Source organism: Panthera leo, chromosome B2 (assembly GCF_018350215.1).
Source record: "Panthera leo isolate Ple1 chromosome B2, P.leo_Ple1_pat1.1, whole genome shotgun sequence".
Classification (NCBI taxonomy): domain Eukaryota; kingdom Metazoa; phylum Chordata; class Mammalia; order Carnivora; family Felidae; genus Panthera; species Panthera leo.
Window position 1 is genome coordinate 6,938,363 of NC_056683.1, and position 17,318 is coordinate 6,955,680.

At 43.3% G+C, this 17,318-nt stretch overlaps 1 long non-coding RNA gene across 1 annotated transcript in view; it reads right to left on the minus strand.

Moving 5' to 3' along the window:
- The window catches only part of LOC122219511, a 75,721-nt gene extending 74,556 nt beyond the window's left edge, over window positions 1-1,165 (minus strand). Inside the window, exons 1-2 of the long non-coding RNA XR_006202412.1 lie at window positions 840-1,165; window positions 451-489 (exon numbers count right to left, since the gene is read on the minus strand). This is a non-coding gene — a long non-coding RNA (uncharacterized LOC122219511). The remainder of the gene's footprint in view (window positions 1-450; window positions 490-839) is intronic.
- Window positions 1,166-17,318: the final 16,153 nt, after the last annotated feature.

The following is a 17,318-nucleotide window of genomic DNA, read 5'->3' on the forward strand; positions in this document are numbered from 1 at the left end:
CTTTTTCTCTACATTTCCCAGGCTCAGTGGATTTCTTGGAAGTCTATGGTTTACCACTGTTTTCACAGAGATCTAAGGAGCATCTGAAATAAAGGGCAGTCTCATCTAAAGGCTGTCTACAGAGAAATGTAAGTATAAATAACAGCATCGGACTGACCACTGTCAATATATGATAGAAAAAAATCCTTTGGTGTCAAAATTTGTAGCAGCGTTTATGGCTTGCCTCTTCCACAGCCCCACATACTTTGGACCAAAGGAACGAGGGGGCTTCTTGGGTGTGTTTCCTAGGTTTGGTGGAGATGATCATCTCTGGTCCTTCCCAAACTCAGAGATTGTTCCTGTAGGAACCCAGATCTCTTCAAATAAAAAGCAGTGACTAGGTCGTCCGCTCACTAATTACAGATTGCATATTTGCTCTTGACTCACTTGAACAGATGAACTGCTACTTACCTCTTTGTTATACTGAAATCCTCACTTGCATCGCTTGCCCTGGAAAACAAATGTGAGAGGCATGCTTAGGACATTATCTCCCAATTGGCTATCCCTCGAGTTCACCCTCAGGTGGAAACGCCACGCACAGGGAAGTGGGTCAGGGATGAATCCAATTTCATGAACATCTGAAAGCTTTCATCTGGTGGAACATACCATCCCTCTCGAAGAGCAAAACAGATCCCTCCCCGCAAAAAGTTATTAGTTAAAAGGCCAAACTGGGGTCCCCGTGGTGATACTTTTAGTGCCATGAGTACTGGATGAAGTGAGGTAAATAATAGATGGCCTGTTCGCTGGGGGATTTATGCCCGCCTTTCTCAAGAAGCAGATGGAAATTTTAACCCACTCACATCTGATCTCAGTTTGGAACCATCTTTCTTTCTCTCCAAAGAACAGAGACTGGATTTCAGGCCAGTGAAGTCATTTCCCTGCTATCCTATCAGTGCAAACAACAAGTTGAAAATTACGTGATGAATCACTGCTCTGACCTTCTGCCCAGATATAGTTAACTGCCTAAGTTATTTGTCTTGCAAACCTAAATAATCAGGTTTTAGCACTTGACCTTATGTTGGGAACGGGGGAGGGGGGTACTCAGGGTGGAGATCCTGGAATGAGCCTCTTTCGACTTTGATTTTACATACGCGCGCGCGCACACACACACACACACACATACACACACACACACACACAGAGTGGGATAACCTTTGTTCCCTTTCCCAGATTCGCTCTGGCTTCTCGCTGAGTTCAGGCAATGGGAGACTCCAGTAGAAAAGGCATGAGCAGAGTGAGGTCAGGATGTGTGTCCAAATTTGACCCTGCTCGCCCACTGGCTGCCAGTGGGTGCATTTCTTCACGAAAGGCCACAGCTCCACCCATCTGGCTGCCCTATCCTATGGCTTGGGTTCTCTCTGGTTCTCTCAACCTGGCCATACTTCTGGCCAAGCAAGCACATTAATGTCTTTTCATCTGAGCGTACCGCTGCCATCCCCTTCCTGCCTTGCTATACCAGTACAGAATTTGATTTCAAACATCTTACATGGCAGTTACATTTCCCGTGGTATATGTTACCATTATTAAGATGATTTTACTACAGAAGATCGAAGGTACATCTAAAATTTTACATTAGAATAATTAGTAAAAAAAAATTTTTTATATAACTCTCAAAACAGTCACCTGGTGAAAGTCTGCCTTAGTACGCGTCAGCCAATAAATCAGGGTTAACTTTTCGAGTAAATAGAAGATGAGAGCTAACATTTATTGTAAGTCTTCTGTGTCCTAGACAATTTACATACTGTACTCTAATCATTATAACAACTATATATGAATTAGAGTGAGTAAAAACCAGAGCAAATATTCAAAAGCTAACCTCACCTTGAGACACTTGTACCTTATTCAGACCGCTGCCATTCAAAGGTGTTCAAGTGTGGTTTCTATTTTCATTATTTGCCATCAAAGATATGAGGAGTCAGCATAAAGAGGAATTGGTGAAAATTCTGCAAACGCTGTCGTCATCGCCGCCTCAAAGCATTCCTTTTCGGAGGCGGCTGTGATCTGAGAGCTTGTGTTCCCCTAAAATGGATATGCTGGTATCGTAACCCCCAATGGTGATAGTATCAGTAGGTGGGAGGTGCTTACGTTATGAAGGTGGAACTCTCAGGAATGCCACGGGTGCTCTTTACAAAAGAGGCTCCGGGGGCCCCTGGGAGGCTCAGTTGGTTGAGCATCTGACTTTGGCTCACGTCATGCTCTCACGGTTCATGTGTTCGAGCCCCTGGTCAGGCTCTGCGCTAAGACTGTGGAGCCTGCCTGGGATTCTCTCTCTTCCTCTCTCCCCACCCCTACCCTGCTCACGCTCCCTCTCTCTCTAAGTAAATAAATTAAAAAAAAAAAAAAGAGGCTCCAGAGAGCTCCCCCCCCCCACGCCACTCCCTCCATGTGGATGCAAGAGGCTGCGACCAGGAGGGGGTCCTTGTGACACATGCTGGCACTCTGATCTGTCTCCGGAACTGTTAGAGAGAAATCTCTGTTACTTTAAGCCTCCCGGGCTGTGGCATTTTATTGCAGTGGCCTCAACAGACTACAGTAGAGGCACCCCCTCTGGATGGCAGCTGGCTCCCTTGAATTTAGGTATCAGCTCCTTCCCACTTTACTCCTCAAGCCTCAGAGATCGGGCTCTTCCAGGAGGCTGACGACTTGGGGGTGAGTTCACAGGCTGGTACAGCGGTCTTCTGTCCGCAGTCCTTGCGAACTTCGAACCGCTCTCTCTCTCTCTCAGCTGAAGCCACTGGTTCTTATATCTGGGTGACAATTAATATACTTCCTTATTCGGGTAGAATGCAGAGTACACGTACTATCTCAATAAAGCACAGGTTTTGAACACAGTTTCCCCTCTGGCATACCAGCCAAAGTGCCAAAAATGCAGCACAAATGCTTTTCCGCATTTTTTTCCCTCCTGTTTCCATTCACAAATGGTCATTTGGGCTGAAGGATTCTCAGCTCTCCCCAGACTCATTAGTGAAGCAAGTTACTGACCCACATCTTTCTTCCTTTGCTCCGTGACTGGGAAGGGGGAGGCACCGAGAATGTCCTGCAGTTCAGATTCCCACAGCCCTTCTCTTCCTGCCATTTCCTCCCTCCAGTGTCCGACTTTACTCTGGGTCAGTCACCAGGTCCCCGCCCACGACAGAAGCTACTTGAGCATGTTGCCTTTCTATTCTCTCAGCTGCCCCCCGCCCGCCCCCATCTCCACCCACCTCTGCGACACCATGGTGCACCTGCGGCTGTCTTCCGGGGCTGCTCCCCTCCCAGGGCTCAGCGCACAGGGCAGGGGTGGAGGTGAGGGAGGCCTGTTGCACTTAGCTGCTCCGAGCCTAACTGCAGGAGACCCTGCGGATTGCAGGAGGGCAGTGTCCCGGTCGGCGTCCCCAGAGGAGGCTGGCTGTGAGGGTTCCGGGCTTTTCCACTGCCCTTTTAAGGACTGGTTTTCCTTTCCGCTTGGGATTGGCTGTTGCAATTAGGCTCCAAATCTGTGTGTTCTCCTCTCCCTCTTCAGGTTCCTATTTTCATTTCCTCTCCCTCTTCTACGGTCTCATTCCCTTCCTTCTTCCTCCTTCTGCTCTTCTCGGGCCAAAATGGTAAGCCAATTTTCAAAGGTGGTCATGAAGAGGAGAACCCCATATGCTTCGTAGCCTGGAGGTGGGAAGACTTTTGTTTTGTTTTGTAATGTTTTTTTATTTGAGGGCAGGGGGAGGGGCAGTGAGAAAGGGAGACAGTGGGTTTGAAGCTGGCTCTGCGCTGACAGCCGAGAGCCCAATGCGGGGCTTGAACTCATGAACCATGAGATCGTGACCTGAGCCGAAGTCGGATGCCTAGCCGACTGGGCCACCCGGGTGCCCTGGGAATACTTATTTTTAAAGAGAGGATGCACTTAATAAAAAGGGTCACGCCCTTGGCAGAAGGCATACTGAATAAAGGCACAGCTTTCAGTAGTATAAATTTGACGGAATGTGCTTAATTCTCCACAAATAAGGAGTGGCCCAGCTCGCACACAACTCAGGGTTTGAGAGCATTTTGTGCACCTTCAGTATCTAATTTCCTCAGGAATTAGCCTTATCTGTTCAGGAAAAAAAAAAAAAATGAATTCTACACATCCTTGTCCACACGGGTATTTCATTCAAAATCAAGGCTAGCAACTGCGTGGCATGGTTCCCACACTTTCCCTCCAGGGCCCCTGTTAGTCTTTACTAATCAATCACCATTAGTTTTACATTTGGGCACAGAAGCAGCTTCTGCTTTTCTCAACACAGTAAGCCAAGTCGCTTCCACCAGTTAACGGCAAATTGCTGGAAGAGAAGTCCATTTCCATTCCTGTAAAAAGATACCAACTACTCACCATAATCACCTCCACATATGACACTAAGGGTTGTATTTTATACTCTGTAAAACTTATCAAAATGCGCTACAATGATTACACATTATTAAGCTGATACAGATGGACTTTTATAAAGTTTTTTTTTTGCTTGTTTGTTTTGAGAGAGAGAGAGAGAGAGAGAGAGTGGGAAGGGGCAGAGCGAATGGGAGAGAATCCCAAGCAGGCCCCACATTCAGCATGGAGCCCAACGCGTGGCTTGATCCCAGGACTGTGAGATCATGACCTGAGCTGAAATCAAGAGTCGGCCACCCGCTGAACCCAGTGAGCCACCCAGGCACCCCAAGATGTGCTTTTAATGAAGAAATTGACTACCTTATATAATTGGAAGACAGAGTTGCCAACACGTAGATTTCCTTTTGACAAAACCAAAGTAGAAAGTCATGTCAATTATCCGAGCAATTCTTTGTGTCCTACCTAGTTCTTAAGTATTATAAATACCCTGAGGTAATCATATTTAATTATGGCATTTAAAAAACACGAAGACCAGTAGATTTTCCAAACTATCTTAAGACATTTTTTATGATTTACATAGTGGCAAAGAGGGAAGGGTGATAAAAAAACACACTGCACTGTGATGATTAGCAAGAAACTTGCAGGTAGAACACAAGGAGCTATTTAAAAAAAAAGGAATTGTTCTTAAGGGGGAAAACATTTCATTTCTATTTCAATTGATAAGGCTTCAAATTAGTTTCAGCATAACATTTGGAAAAATGTTAGTTAACATTCACAGGCAATATTACCCTAGCTTGAAGCGTGTGTGTGTGTGTGTGTGTGTGTGTGTGTGTGTGTGCGTGCGTGCATACACTTTCATCTAATTCACTCTTACATACCTTTACCCTGACATTTACCTGGACTTTGGTAATGGCATTTATACTTAACAATTTATTCTTAACACATACCTTACAACGTTATTCTCAAAAGAAGCTCTTGGTAAATATTGATCAAGGGTACGGAATCTGTCAAGGAGGCTAATATTGGCTTTCACTTTTGGCAATTTTTGTTTCCATTTCTACATAAGGAAAACCAGAAACCATTAACACTCAGGATTTAAGCTCTAACAGATATCTCATGTACAATCCTGGGTATGATATCAAAGCTAGGGGAAAAATGTGAATAATATTACAGTAGATTGGTGTGAGGCATGATTACTAAAATGACTCAGCTACATTTCACTTACCAGATACTCCTGTATACCAACTCTCCACTTACAGAGCCCTGGAGAGTCAAAGAAAAGTCACAAAGTTTACACCTTTATTTATTGGAAAAAATTATGGAGGGTCTCCTACGACGAGATTGTATGTTTCTTAGAAAGTGAACAAGACAGATATGTTCCGTCTCACAGCGCTCACAGTGTAGTGAAGAATACAGACAAATAAATGCCCACCTACAATGCCGTGTGTTAGGATGATTCACGATCGTCCCGAATCAATACCACCTGGGGGGCTTTTTAAAAAAAAATACATATTCTCGGGACTCTGCTCCAGGCATCCCGACTCAGAGCCATGTTTCAGCATGCCCTGGGAGGCAAGAGAGAAAGCTCATTTCCAAGAGGAAACGAGTCTTTAAAGGAGATGGGAATTATCAAGGAGAAGCTTGCGTGACGTTGTTGTCGGGGCCAGGCCGGGTCGGGGGCAGGGGTGCTGGGTGGGTGGAATAAAATGGGAGAGACCAGTGTTGCGATCTGAGGAGGGCAGCGTGTATGCCTCCTTAAACGTGAACAGGCATTTATTATGGTAACATCATAACGTACAACCTGGAGCGGTGCAGGAGGGTGGACATGGTGGAGACAAATTCGACTAATGAAACAAGGCCTAGCTCATACAGGACCTTGGGGGTTCAGATGATTTTAAAGAGTTTAGACTATTTCACTAGTAGCGGGCAGAAGAGAAATCTGCTCAGGGTCACCGTGACGTTGTTTCCGGCTCTCGGGCCACGGTGCAGGTGGCTGTTCACGTTTGCTGATGTACAGAGCACAGGAGGAAAAAGTTATTTGGGGGGGAAGGTGAGAAATTGCATTTGTTAAAAATGTTTATGCATTTTTAGAGAGAAACAGCGTGCACAAGCGGGGAAGGGGCAGAGAGAGAGAGAGAGGGAAAGAGAGAATCCCAAGGAGGCTCCACGCTGTCGGCTCAGAGCCTGATGTGGGGCTTGATCCCACGAATCGTGAAATCGTGACCGGAGCCCAAATCAGGAGTCAGATGCTTAACCGACTGAGCCACCCAGGCGCCCTGAGAAATTGCATTTTCCACATAATGTTGAGATCCTTGTATTACCATCTAGTGGCAATTAATGGCTATAAAATCCAGGAGAAACTTAAGAGTCACCAATCATTTATTCAACAGGTATTAACTGAGCCCTTCCTCTGCACCTACACCTTGCACTAAGTCTAAAGACACAACGGTGGAAAAAAAGGACAGGCGGTCCCCACCTTTGCGACCGTGTCCGTGGATGTTCATGGACGCTCTGGAAGGGCAAGGGGATCACCCGAGACGGGGTCCGCTTAAAACACGTAAAAGGATTTAGATGATGAGCGACACACAGGAACCTCTATGTAAACGCGAACTACTAACGAAACAAACAAAATCAAAGAGCATCCTCGCAAAGCAGAGAACTAGAATAGGATGGAGTGCCGCCAAATGATCCGACAGCCGTGAAAGGCCTCTCTGAGCGCCAAAGGACATTAAAAACGAAAAAAAAAAAGCCATGGATGTATCAGAGGGAATCGCTAATGTGAAGAACCCAGACATGAGAGAGAGGGCGCACGCGGGTCTGAGAATCTGGCACCGGGCTCCCAAGGCCCCCTTCGTGCATTGGAATTTTTAGCCGAAACAGGAGGGGAGGCTGCTAGATGGTTTTAAGCTGGAGAGGAACTTGATCTGACTTACGTTTTTAAAACTACTGCCGTGGCCGTTGTGTGAAGAACCGACTCTGTAAGACCAAGAGTGAGAGCAGGGTCATGCTCTAGGAGACCACTTCAGTCATCCAGCAAGGTGACGGGGGCTTGGCCTCAAAGTGATGGACTCAGTTCATTTTCTGAGAGCGGAGGAGGATGGCCTCGCTGACGAATTAAATGTAGGCAGATGAGGGGGCACTGGGTGGCTCAGGCGGGGGAGTAACCGAATCTTGGATTTCGGCTCAGGTCACGATCTCGCCGTTCGTGGGCTCAGCCTCGCGTCGGGCTCTGCACCGAGTGTGGAACCTGCTTAAGATTCTCTCTCTCACCCTTTGCCCCTCTCCCCTGCTTGCTCTCTCTTTCTCTCTCTCTCTAGAAAAATGAAATAAAATGAAGTAGGGAAAGGAAGGAAACCAAGGAAACATTTGATGACGTGTTGGCGTTTCTCCAAGTTCAGAGTGAATTATTTGGGGAGGACGACCACGGTGCCTACCACAAATCATTTGTTCCCCTTGCCCCTGTTTTTTCCAGTGCTTTCTGATATGGCCGTCTGAGAAGGAGTGCTTTCTGAATGAATCAGTAAATGAGAGAATATGTCCATACGTGGAAAATGAGGCCGCTTCTTTCATGCAGCTCTTTTCCACCGCCTAATTTCACCTTGTTCCCCCAGGACATTAATCTCTCCCGTGGAGTATGTGTGGTCTTTATTTACTCAAATATCAGTGAAAACAGGTTGTAGCTTCTCTCTCCACTTTGAAATAAAATTAACATGTAAAATAAAGGAGATTTCGTCACACAGCCTTTTCAGAAAGCAAATCTATCCCTGTAGAGGCTATCAGGCTTCTGGAGCTATTTGACTCCAGGGGTGACGGGTGTGGAAGAATTCAGTAAGTACCTCCATATGCTCCATACCATGTGGATGTGATTAAACCTCACAGCATCCCAAAGGGAGGTGATATTATTATTATTATTACTATTTTATCTTTATTATTACCATTTTAGAGATGTGGAAACTGAGCCTCTACAAGAGGAAATGGAACTCAAACCAGGCCAATCAATGCTCACAGTTTTTGCTTCTCACCCCGAGGTTTCCAGGCCCAGATACCAGTAAGACTCGTCTCGGACAGGTCAGTCGCGACCTAGGAAAGGTCTATCTGTGACTTTATGGGAACTCACCGGTCATTTCTCTCCATGTTTTACAAATGAACAGAGCAAGTATTCTACATGAAGATCTGCCAAACACGGACACAACTATTTAAGGGCAGTCAAGGATAGGGAACCCCCTTCCTGATTTGGGCAATACACACGTGTTGGTAAGAAAGCTGAATCCAACGAATGTGGTACCAGAGACTTCTTTCCCCACTAAAATTAGACCCAGATCGTTGAGGTGGCCAGCCCAAAGCCTTCAAGTCTGTGGCCCAGCATCAGGGCTCTGAAGGCTCCAGCTGTCTGCTTAACTCCCCCACCCCAAGTGCCTATTTTAGTTCATGAGCCTTTTTGCCCACAGGAAGATATGTCAAGGCAGGAGATGGGTTGAGCTAAGAGTCCTAGTAAATGGTTCTCCATGAAGTTCTCTTCTGCCATTGTACGCACTGACTTCAGAAAAGCACCCCAACTTCATTCTTACTCTAGTCCCTTCTTCTCCTGGCCCTACTCTGCTAGCTGCCCTTATTCTTAAAATTCTGTTCGCTATCTCAATCCTATCCCTTCTGCACACACACACACACCACATTCACTCATTTCTATGATGTCGCATAAACAAAGAGATAGATTAGGCAGCTAGGTTTAATTTTGGCAACAGGCCTGGCATTGAGGGAATCTTCTCGGATAGGGTGTTTCTCTTTTTAATATTTTTTAAAAGTTTCTTTTATTTTGAGAGAGAGAGAGACAGAGAGAAAGAGATAGGAGAAAGGTAGGGAAGGAGCAGCAGAGAGAGAGAGGGAGAAGGAGAATCCCAAGCGGGCTCCCTGCATGCTATCAGTGAAGAGCAGGGGCTATTCCTAAGAAGGCTTTGGGCCTTCCTGCATCCCCACATTCTACCCACCCAAATATGAGCAACATTACCAAAATATTTTAGCCAGGTCACATCCCTAGAACAATTTTCATTCTACCTAATCAGAATACGGTTCTACCAGCGATCATGCTAAACAAGCCACTAATTTCCCTGAGCAAATCCATGTCTGACCTTCATTATGCTGATTAGAAAACCCTCAGGTGTTGACTGAGCTATAGATAGTTAAAGGGCTTTCAGTGGCCATCTTTGGAATTTGCCTTTTTCATATAATGTCAGGCGCCACCCTTGGAGTATGGATTCTTGGTTATAGAAATGGAATGGCCCCAGAAGTGAAGCTTGAACTAAGTGTCACACACATAATATCATACAGTGTGCCAAAGTGTCTTCAAGTGTGTTATTACAGACACTGTAACAGTTCCCCGTTCAACATGAATACAGCAAGTGTGATATTTTAATAAGTTCCCTCACCAAGTATTTCCGGGTGCCTGGAGACTGTTCACATGTTCCAAGATCTGCCAGATCAGTCACTTGTTACCTCAATTGTCTGCTGCTTTTTCTCGTTTCACCCCTCGTCATTCCTTCTTCTACCAATGCTTTAAGAACACAGGACTGGGGGCGCCTGGGTGGCTCAGTCAGTTGAGCGTCCGACTTCGGCTCAGGTCACGATCTCACAGTCTGTGAGTTCGAGCCCCATACCGAGCTCTGTGCTGATGGCTCAGAGCCTGGAGCCTGCTTCCGATTCTGTGTCTCCCTCTCTCTCTGCCCCTTCCCTGCTCATGCTCTGTCTCTCTCTGTCTCAAAAATAAATAAAAATAACATTAAGAAGAACACAGGACTGAATTTCAGGACTGATATGAGATCCTCCCTTAACAAACTCTGTAGTTTCTATTAATCATCTCAAATTGACTTGTCTAGCAAGACCTCTCATACACTCAAGGGTGAGCTATTTATTAGTTTAGTTTCTTCCTTTCATTTCAAGGAAGGAAGTTAAAAGGTAACATTAATTCCAGTTATTATGGTGAAAGTCTGAACGTATTTTTTTTTTCCTATACCAGGTAGCAGCCGAATGGATTCGTTCTAAAGGAACTAGAAAATATATGCTAGTGACACTTGCAAGTTATTACAGTCTAATTGTAGTTAATTTTATTCTCTGGGACAACTAATCTCTCGATAACATTTGCAGTGATTGATTAAAATCCACTCCTTGCTAAAATCAAGGTCTTTAGGTAATTGATGTGCTAATAGACCCGCAATTATTTGAGGCTGTGCTTCCTCACAGAGAGCAAGTCAAGGAATGGATAAAGTCCAAATAAAGTACCTATTTTGCAACAGGAGCTATGATAATTGCCAGGAGACAGCCTGCTTATCAGCTGTGAGAGTTTGCCATCCTTCATTAATATGTAGTTCAGTTGGACATCAGAGAAACTGGCCCCCATGGGAATACTCTTTGAATCTCCCATTATCTCATTTTCCATACACTTGGCTTGATCCACTTTTTATCTACGTTCACAGAAAGATCTGGCTTTTCACATAGGAGCTTTCTAAACAATCGGCTAGCCGTGAACCCTTGCCAAAGCTCCACGCGGTGTCGGCTGCTGTAAATCTGGACAAGCGTGTGCACCAATAAAGTATCCGTTTAAATGTTCCAGACTAAATATTTTAGAAGTAGACAAAATAAATACTCCAAAGTGCTAACCTGTGAGTTTTCCATTCTGTGGCTCATGTCTACGTGTCCTCCTGCGGTAGACTCTCGATCGGGGCTCTTGGACTTTACTGCCTTCAGGCATCTTGGGAAGTGCTCCTGTTCTGCTGTCCACTAACTCCTCGCTGCTTGTCCGTCATATCGAGCTCTCTGCTGAGTCTAAACACGCCCACAGAGAGACTGGGATGAATGCATTAAAAACTCATTTAGTGGGGCGCCCCTCTGGCTCCGTCGGAAGAGCACGTGACTCTTGATCTCGGGTTGTGAGTTTGAGCCCCAGGTTGGGTGTAGAGACGACTTATAAAAAAAAAAACAACAACTTAAAACTCATTTTGTAAAATAAAATAATAACCATCTTCTTCTATCTCAGCCAGACACGATCCAGGTGGTCAAAATAACAGAATTGCTACTTGAAACTAATCAACTTTATTTTGTCCTGGGCTTGTGGGTGAAAAATTTTTAAATGGGGTGCAATTCTTTGGGGGCATTGGCTCTCTTTATCCTTGGCCTCGTAAAGAATATTCTTGCCTGAGGGCTTATAATTGAAGTTTATTAAAGATGATTCTTTCCAATTATAATATGAGGGATGACTGCTTTATCTTTATATTTCATCCTCATTATGGCTCAAAACAAATATCCAATGTGGCCAATTACTAGGGACAAATAAAAAGGAAAGCACAGCCACTCAAGTGTTAGTTAAATACGGTTTGCAGGTCCTAGAATAATGGCTAACATATAACGCGAACGGATCACGTGCCAGACTCTGTGCTAAGCACGTCCCTCTTACCATGCCATTCAATCTGTACAACAGGTAGTATTTCACTTATATTACATCCCGGCCAGCACAGTTATTCTCCCCATTTTAAGGATGAGTTCACTGAGGAAAAGGTAAGTTGACTAAGGTCTCACATGGTGGTAAGGAGCAGACCCCAGACCAAAACCAGAACAATAATCAACTGTATGATGAGAACACAGCCAGATATGACCTCTGCTGTTCTGAATACAACTGAGCAAAGGAGAAGCGCCCATCAATCATTTTAACCAAGTTCACCTTTTGTTGTTGCTATTCAAGCACGATTTTTGGCCCAGGAAATTTGTAGTGAGTGATTATGATTACATTTTCCTCATCTACATGCCTCTGACACTCTTGTTGAAGATGCTAATCTTGTATGAAGCTGTCTTTGGAGTTGACGATGCCTGCCACATGCTACTCCTGTGGGAAAGGGATAGATGTCATGCAGAAAATAGAATAAAATGCACTGGGGCAAGTTAAACTGCTAATAAGAGTAATCACAGTCATAGATTTTAAAATCATTTTAAATCTAGTTGTAATTACATAAGTCCATTTCAGAAGTCCTACTGATGTGATGAGAAATTCATAAACTCTATACGAATTGAAAACAGAAATGATACACTTTATTAAAATACTACTGTCTCTGTATTATCATATATGTAAATTTATGCATATATCCATAAATTATACATTTATATGTATAAACTTTAATTTATCAGGACTAATCAATTTCATCTCCTCCTTAATTTAGTCCTTACTAATTTTCAATATTCCCATCAAAATATATTCTCCTATCAACGATAATAAAACATAAAAGCATTCTAAGATTACTGAGTGTTTTTTCTAAACAAAATTTCCTTCCCATTTTAGAAACTTGATGTCACCAAGGCATCACCGTCAAATTTCTGTATTTTTCTTTAAGATAAAAATAGAGGAGAAATCTTTCTAAATGTGTAAGTCCAAGAAAAACTTTAATTAGAATCCCTGGCTCTTGCTTAGGATTCGTTCTACATCTTATTTCAGTGACAGTAGGCAGGAAACTTCCCCTTCAATTTTAGGTGGAAGCCAGAATGAAAAGTGTTTTGGAAAAAACAAGAAAAATGAACTCTGGTCTCTGGTCCCATAATTCCTTTCTGTCCAGAAAATAAACCTATGCAGAGTATCTGAAATAGTATCTCACACCTACCTGGCTCCTCTCTGTCACTCGTCTCACTTGGTCACAAGACACTGGATGGCCAACCCCTGAGGCACCCATGGTTGATCAGATTGGAAGGCTGCACCTTGAGTGGATCCAGGGAAACCTTTCCGACTCACTGGCATAGTGGTCAGGCTAGAGGTTTCAAGTACTCTAAAGAGTCTCGTTTATTTTGCCACTCAAGTCTGGAGGGCTTTCCCGCCAATGGCTTTGCTGTGGGTTCAAAACACTGTTATTTTTTGCCTCAACAGTCCCTGTGGTTAATGGTTGGCGTTACTTATTGCAAGAGCCTCGGGTTTTGAAACCTAAGACAGCCTCCGTAATCTCTCAACTTTCTTTTCAGTTAAGGACAGGAGGCCTTCAGTCCATCCACCCCTGTGGCTGTCAAAAATGCCTGGTCTGAACACGGATAGGCCTGCGGCCAAGAACTTGCTGGCCAGGAAACCTAAAATGGCAGGGCTCAGCACCTCTCCGGAAGTTATGCTAAGGAACAAAGTGAATGAGGTTGACTCCTAAGTTCAAGGTAAAGGTGGAAACATTACCCACCCAGAGGATGGCCTAACTGGCTTAACTGGCCTCCTAATTTGCCTTATTGTTTCCACGGGAGTGAGATTTCTCACGGGTGGTGTTGATCATGCTCCCCCTTGGTTAAGAAGGGCTTGGGGCAAGGTGGAATCTCACACACAGACAGCTAAATGCAGTAAGAGTACAATTCCCATTTAATAAACTGAGAAACAGAAGATATCCTGTGAGATGTATGCCTTTATGTGGACAAAATATCACCACAAATGTAAGATGTTATTTATATGAATGAAATCAGGAAAACAATAAAACTAATTATATTATTATTGTACATGCTTGAGTGTTCTGTTTAGAGTCTGATGATGTGAGAATAAGTCATAAAAACACACAAAAATATAAATTATTATATATCCTCTAATATTCACATTATTAAAATTATGAAATATATTATTTTAATCAATATTTTTACATCATTCTAGTGACTGTAGTGATCTAAAAGATGAGAAATATTCCAAGATTACAAAAGCTTACTATATTTTTATTCATTAAAGACGTAAGCTAAATGTACAAGTGAAAAATGAATATTATTTGTCATATTTTCAAAGTCTTTTCTCCTAAAACATTGAGAATTAAAAAGGCAAATGACAAATTATAATAAGTATTTCAAAATGTTAAATGAAAATATTTTAAAATAAAGCTGAAATTGTATGTAATTTTAAAGAATGTAATATTTTCATGGAAAGAAAGCCATTCAAATTTTAGCAATGTAAAATGTTCATACTTTGTGTTTTTATGTATATATTTTTATGTATCTATTGTGTGTATGTGAGTGTGGTCTCCGTATACATATATGGAGAACAGAAGAGGGGAAAATGAGAATTTTTTAAAGCAATATGAATATTTAACACCGTAAAATATTCCTGAGCCTTCACGTGCAAATTTTTGGAAGACCACCCCAGTTCCTGTGCGCCTCTTTGTCTACAAACTAGAACATAAGGAGAAGGAAACGGATCTTTTCTTGGTCCTGTTTGAAACTACCCCTCATTAGGCAATAATTCTTGCATACATTATTATTTGAGAAGCTTTATCCATTTAGCATAAGTTCATAAAAGCAAATTACTTCTGTTTTTCCCCTCTCAAGTTCTTTCCATTTCTCAGTGTTCCTTTGCAATGATGGGCAGTGCAAACCACAGATCCTCAAAGAGCGAGGACCCAGTCTCCTGTGGACATCAGGCCAGAGATGCCTTCCTGGGTCCTGAATGTTTGTGGAGGATTAAGTGCTGAACTGGGTCACCCACGGTTCATGGCCACCATGAACCCAAGTACGGAGGTAGCCTTGTGTTCTTTAAAAATTTATTTATTTAGTCATTAATTTATTTAGTCATTTATCTATCTTTGTTTATTTATTTACCTATGAATATTAAATGAAAGCCTCCTAAAGCATGGGCTCCAGAGCAAGGGCCCCTCCAGCCTGAACGAGAGCACTTCTGTCATAACCACCGTGGCCTTTCCAATGAAATCCACATATTTTTAACAAAACATAGAAGACAAGACTCCCTATGGGCAAACTCCTGTTTTCTTTTTTCCACTAGATGCCTTCCCCATCCTCACTGGCTCTCCTCTCCAGCCAAAGGGAAGTGATTCTGTGCCCCATTATCCCTGCTTTTTCTTGTGTTGGGTGTTTTGGAAAACTGTAGACCCTTTGCTTTCAGACTCTTTTACTTCACACACCACCGCCCCCGACCCCCCATCTATTGGTCATTAAAGATGTAAATCAGACAGCTGATATTTCTGGGAAGCTTCCTGCTCAGACCCGTCTGGGTTGGGGTCCCTTCTACGTCCTCCGACAGCACTCTGGGCCTCCTTCCATCACAGAACGGACCACACTGTATTGTAATTTTGTGTCTACGAATCAGAAGGCCCCTCCTAATGATGAGCATGTTAAGGGCAAGAACTGTGTTGTATCTGATTTTGTAATCCTTCCACCCAATAGGCTGTCGACGGCTACATCACTGATGCCTAAAAAAGCATCTGATAAAACAACACATTCAATACACTGTTTTTTAAGTTTATTTATTTATTTTTGAGTGAGAGAGCACCCGAGTGCAGGGGCAAAGAGAGAAGGACAGAGAGAATCCCAAGCAGCCTCCACGTTGTCAGCCCCGAGCCCCGTGCAGGGCTCGATCTCACACTTCGTGAGATCATGACCTGAGCCAAAAATCACGAGTCGGACAATTAACAGACTGAGCCACACAGGTGCCCCACAAACTCAATAAACTATCAAATAAAACTGAACTTTGTCAAATCATCACCAATACACAGATATTATAAATTATATTTCTATTCATTCGGTTGTTGCTAGAAAGCAAAAGGCACGCTCAGACCAAAGCCAGTCCCTGGGCTGTCCCGTCCAGAAGACACAGAAATCCTTAGACACGGATCTTGCTCAAGCCCTTACCGGGGCCACCGACAAATGCACTGCCCTCGATGCACGCGAACCTCTCCTCAAACAAAAGCCTCACCGGATGGCATCGCGTCTTGCATATATTGGGCTTTACTCCTCACAAGCCTCAATTTCTTTTCTCCCCGTATGTGTGAAAAGGCAGCTGGGATGCCAGGGTTCCAGGGAGAGTTTTCAAAAAAGGTCAGCTAGCATTCAGATTCATTCTGGTAAAATTCATTCCTTCTCTTCCAGAAATTTAATGAGAAAGGACAGCTTTGTGAAATGGAGGAGCAAGAACAATATTGCTTAAATAAATTGGAATTTGCACTTTGATTACCCCGCAGTTTCTGCCATGCTTTACTGGAAACGCTCCCTGCGGTGCAGGTTTTTTCCTCTGGAGTGACATCATCTCGTGAAGCCACCCTCGCCATAATTATTTCCATCCATATTTGTAGAGCACACAGCAAGAACGTTCAGTAAGGAAGAGCCGGTGCATCCAGAACAATTTAAAACTGTACAGTCACCAGAAAGCCCCATTAAAAGGCAAATGATATATCTTTAGGCATGCCTCTGACCCCAAAGGAGATATTTCATATTCATATTAGAAGAAAAAAAAAGAGTCTCTTTCAAACAATGAAACTCTGATGCGAGCAAACGTCCCATGCCAGGAAATAACAAACAACATGCAGGGGTTCGGTTGCTTTTCTTGGAATAACACTTTTAAAAAACTGTCACATAGAGGAAGTGGACATACTGTCGTTCACAATTGTCAAGTTTAAATCCTTTTGGAATTTAGGCTGTGTCAACCCTAATACCAAGTATTGGAAGTTAAAAAATTTTATTCTTAGCCATCCTGCTTTCCCTTTGGGGCAAATTGTTCTTTTTAGAATGTGCATTTCTAAAAATTTTAATGAAAGTGAAAACATCAATAGAAGAGTGTTAATCTTCTCAAAAACCAAATAACTTGCTGAAAGAGAAGGGTTTTTTTGGCAATTTAAGTGAAATTAAAAAACAAAAACAAAAAAACAAAAACACGAAAGCTGTAGATTGGCTTTCCTGACAATTTGTGATGTGCTGGGGCTGACGTGACCCGTGGGACAGAGACCACAGACTCCCAGTGCTGTGAGGTAAAGGGCATGGGCCAAGTTCTTTGTCTCCTGGAAAATCTGCTCACTGAGGCTTTGATGTTGTTTTAAGTGCAGAAAAACACGCACTTAACTCTGCAGTTAGTGACAAGAACCAAATTCATTCCTTCATCCATTCAGTCATTCATTCAACATAACCGAGGAAAAGGTGTTGAATATGAGGTTAAACTGAAATGTTTACTTAGGAAAAT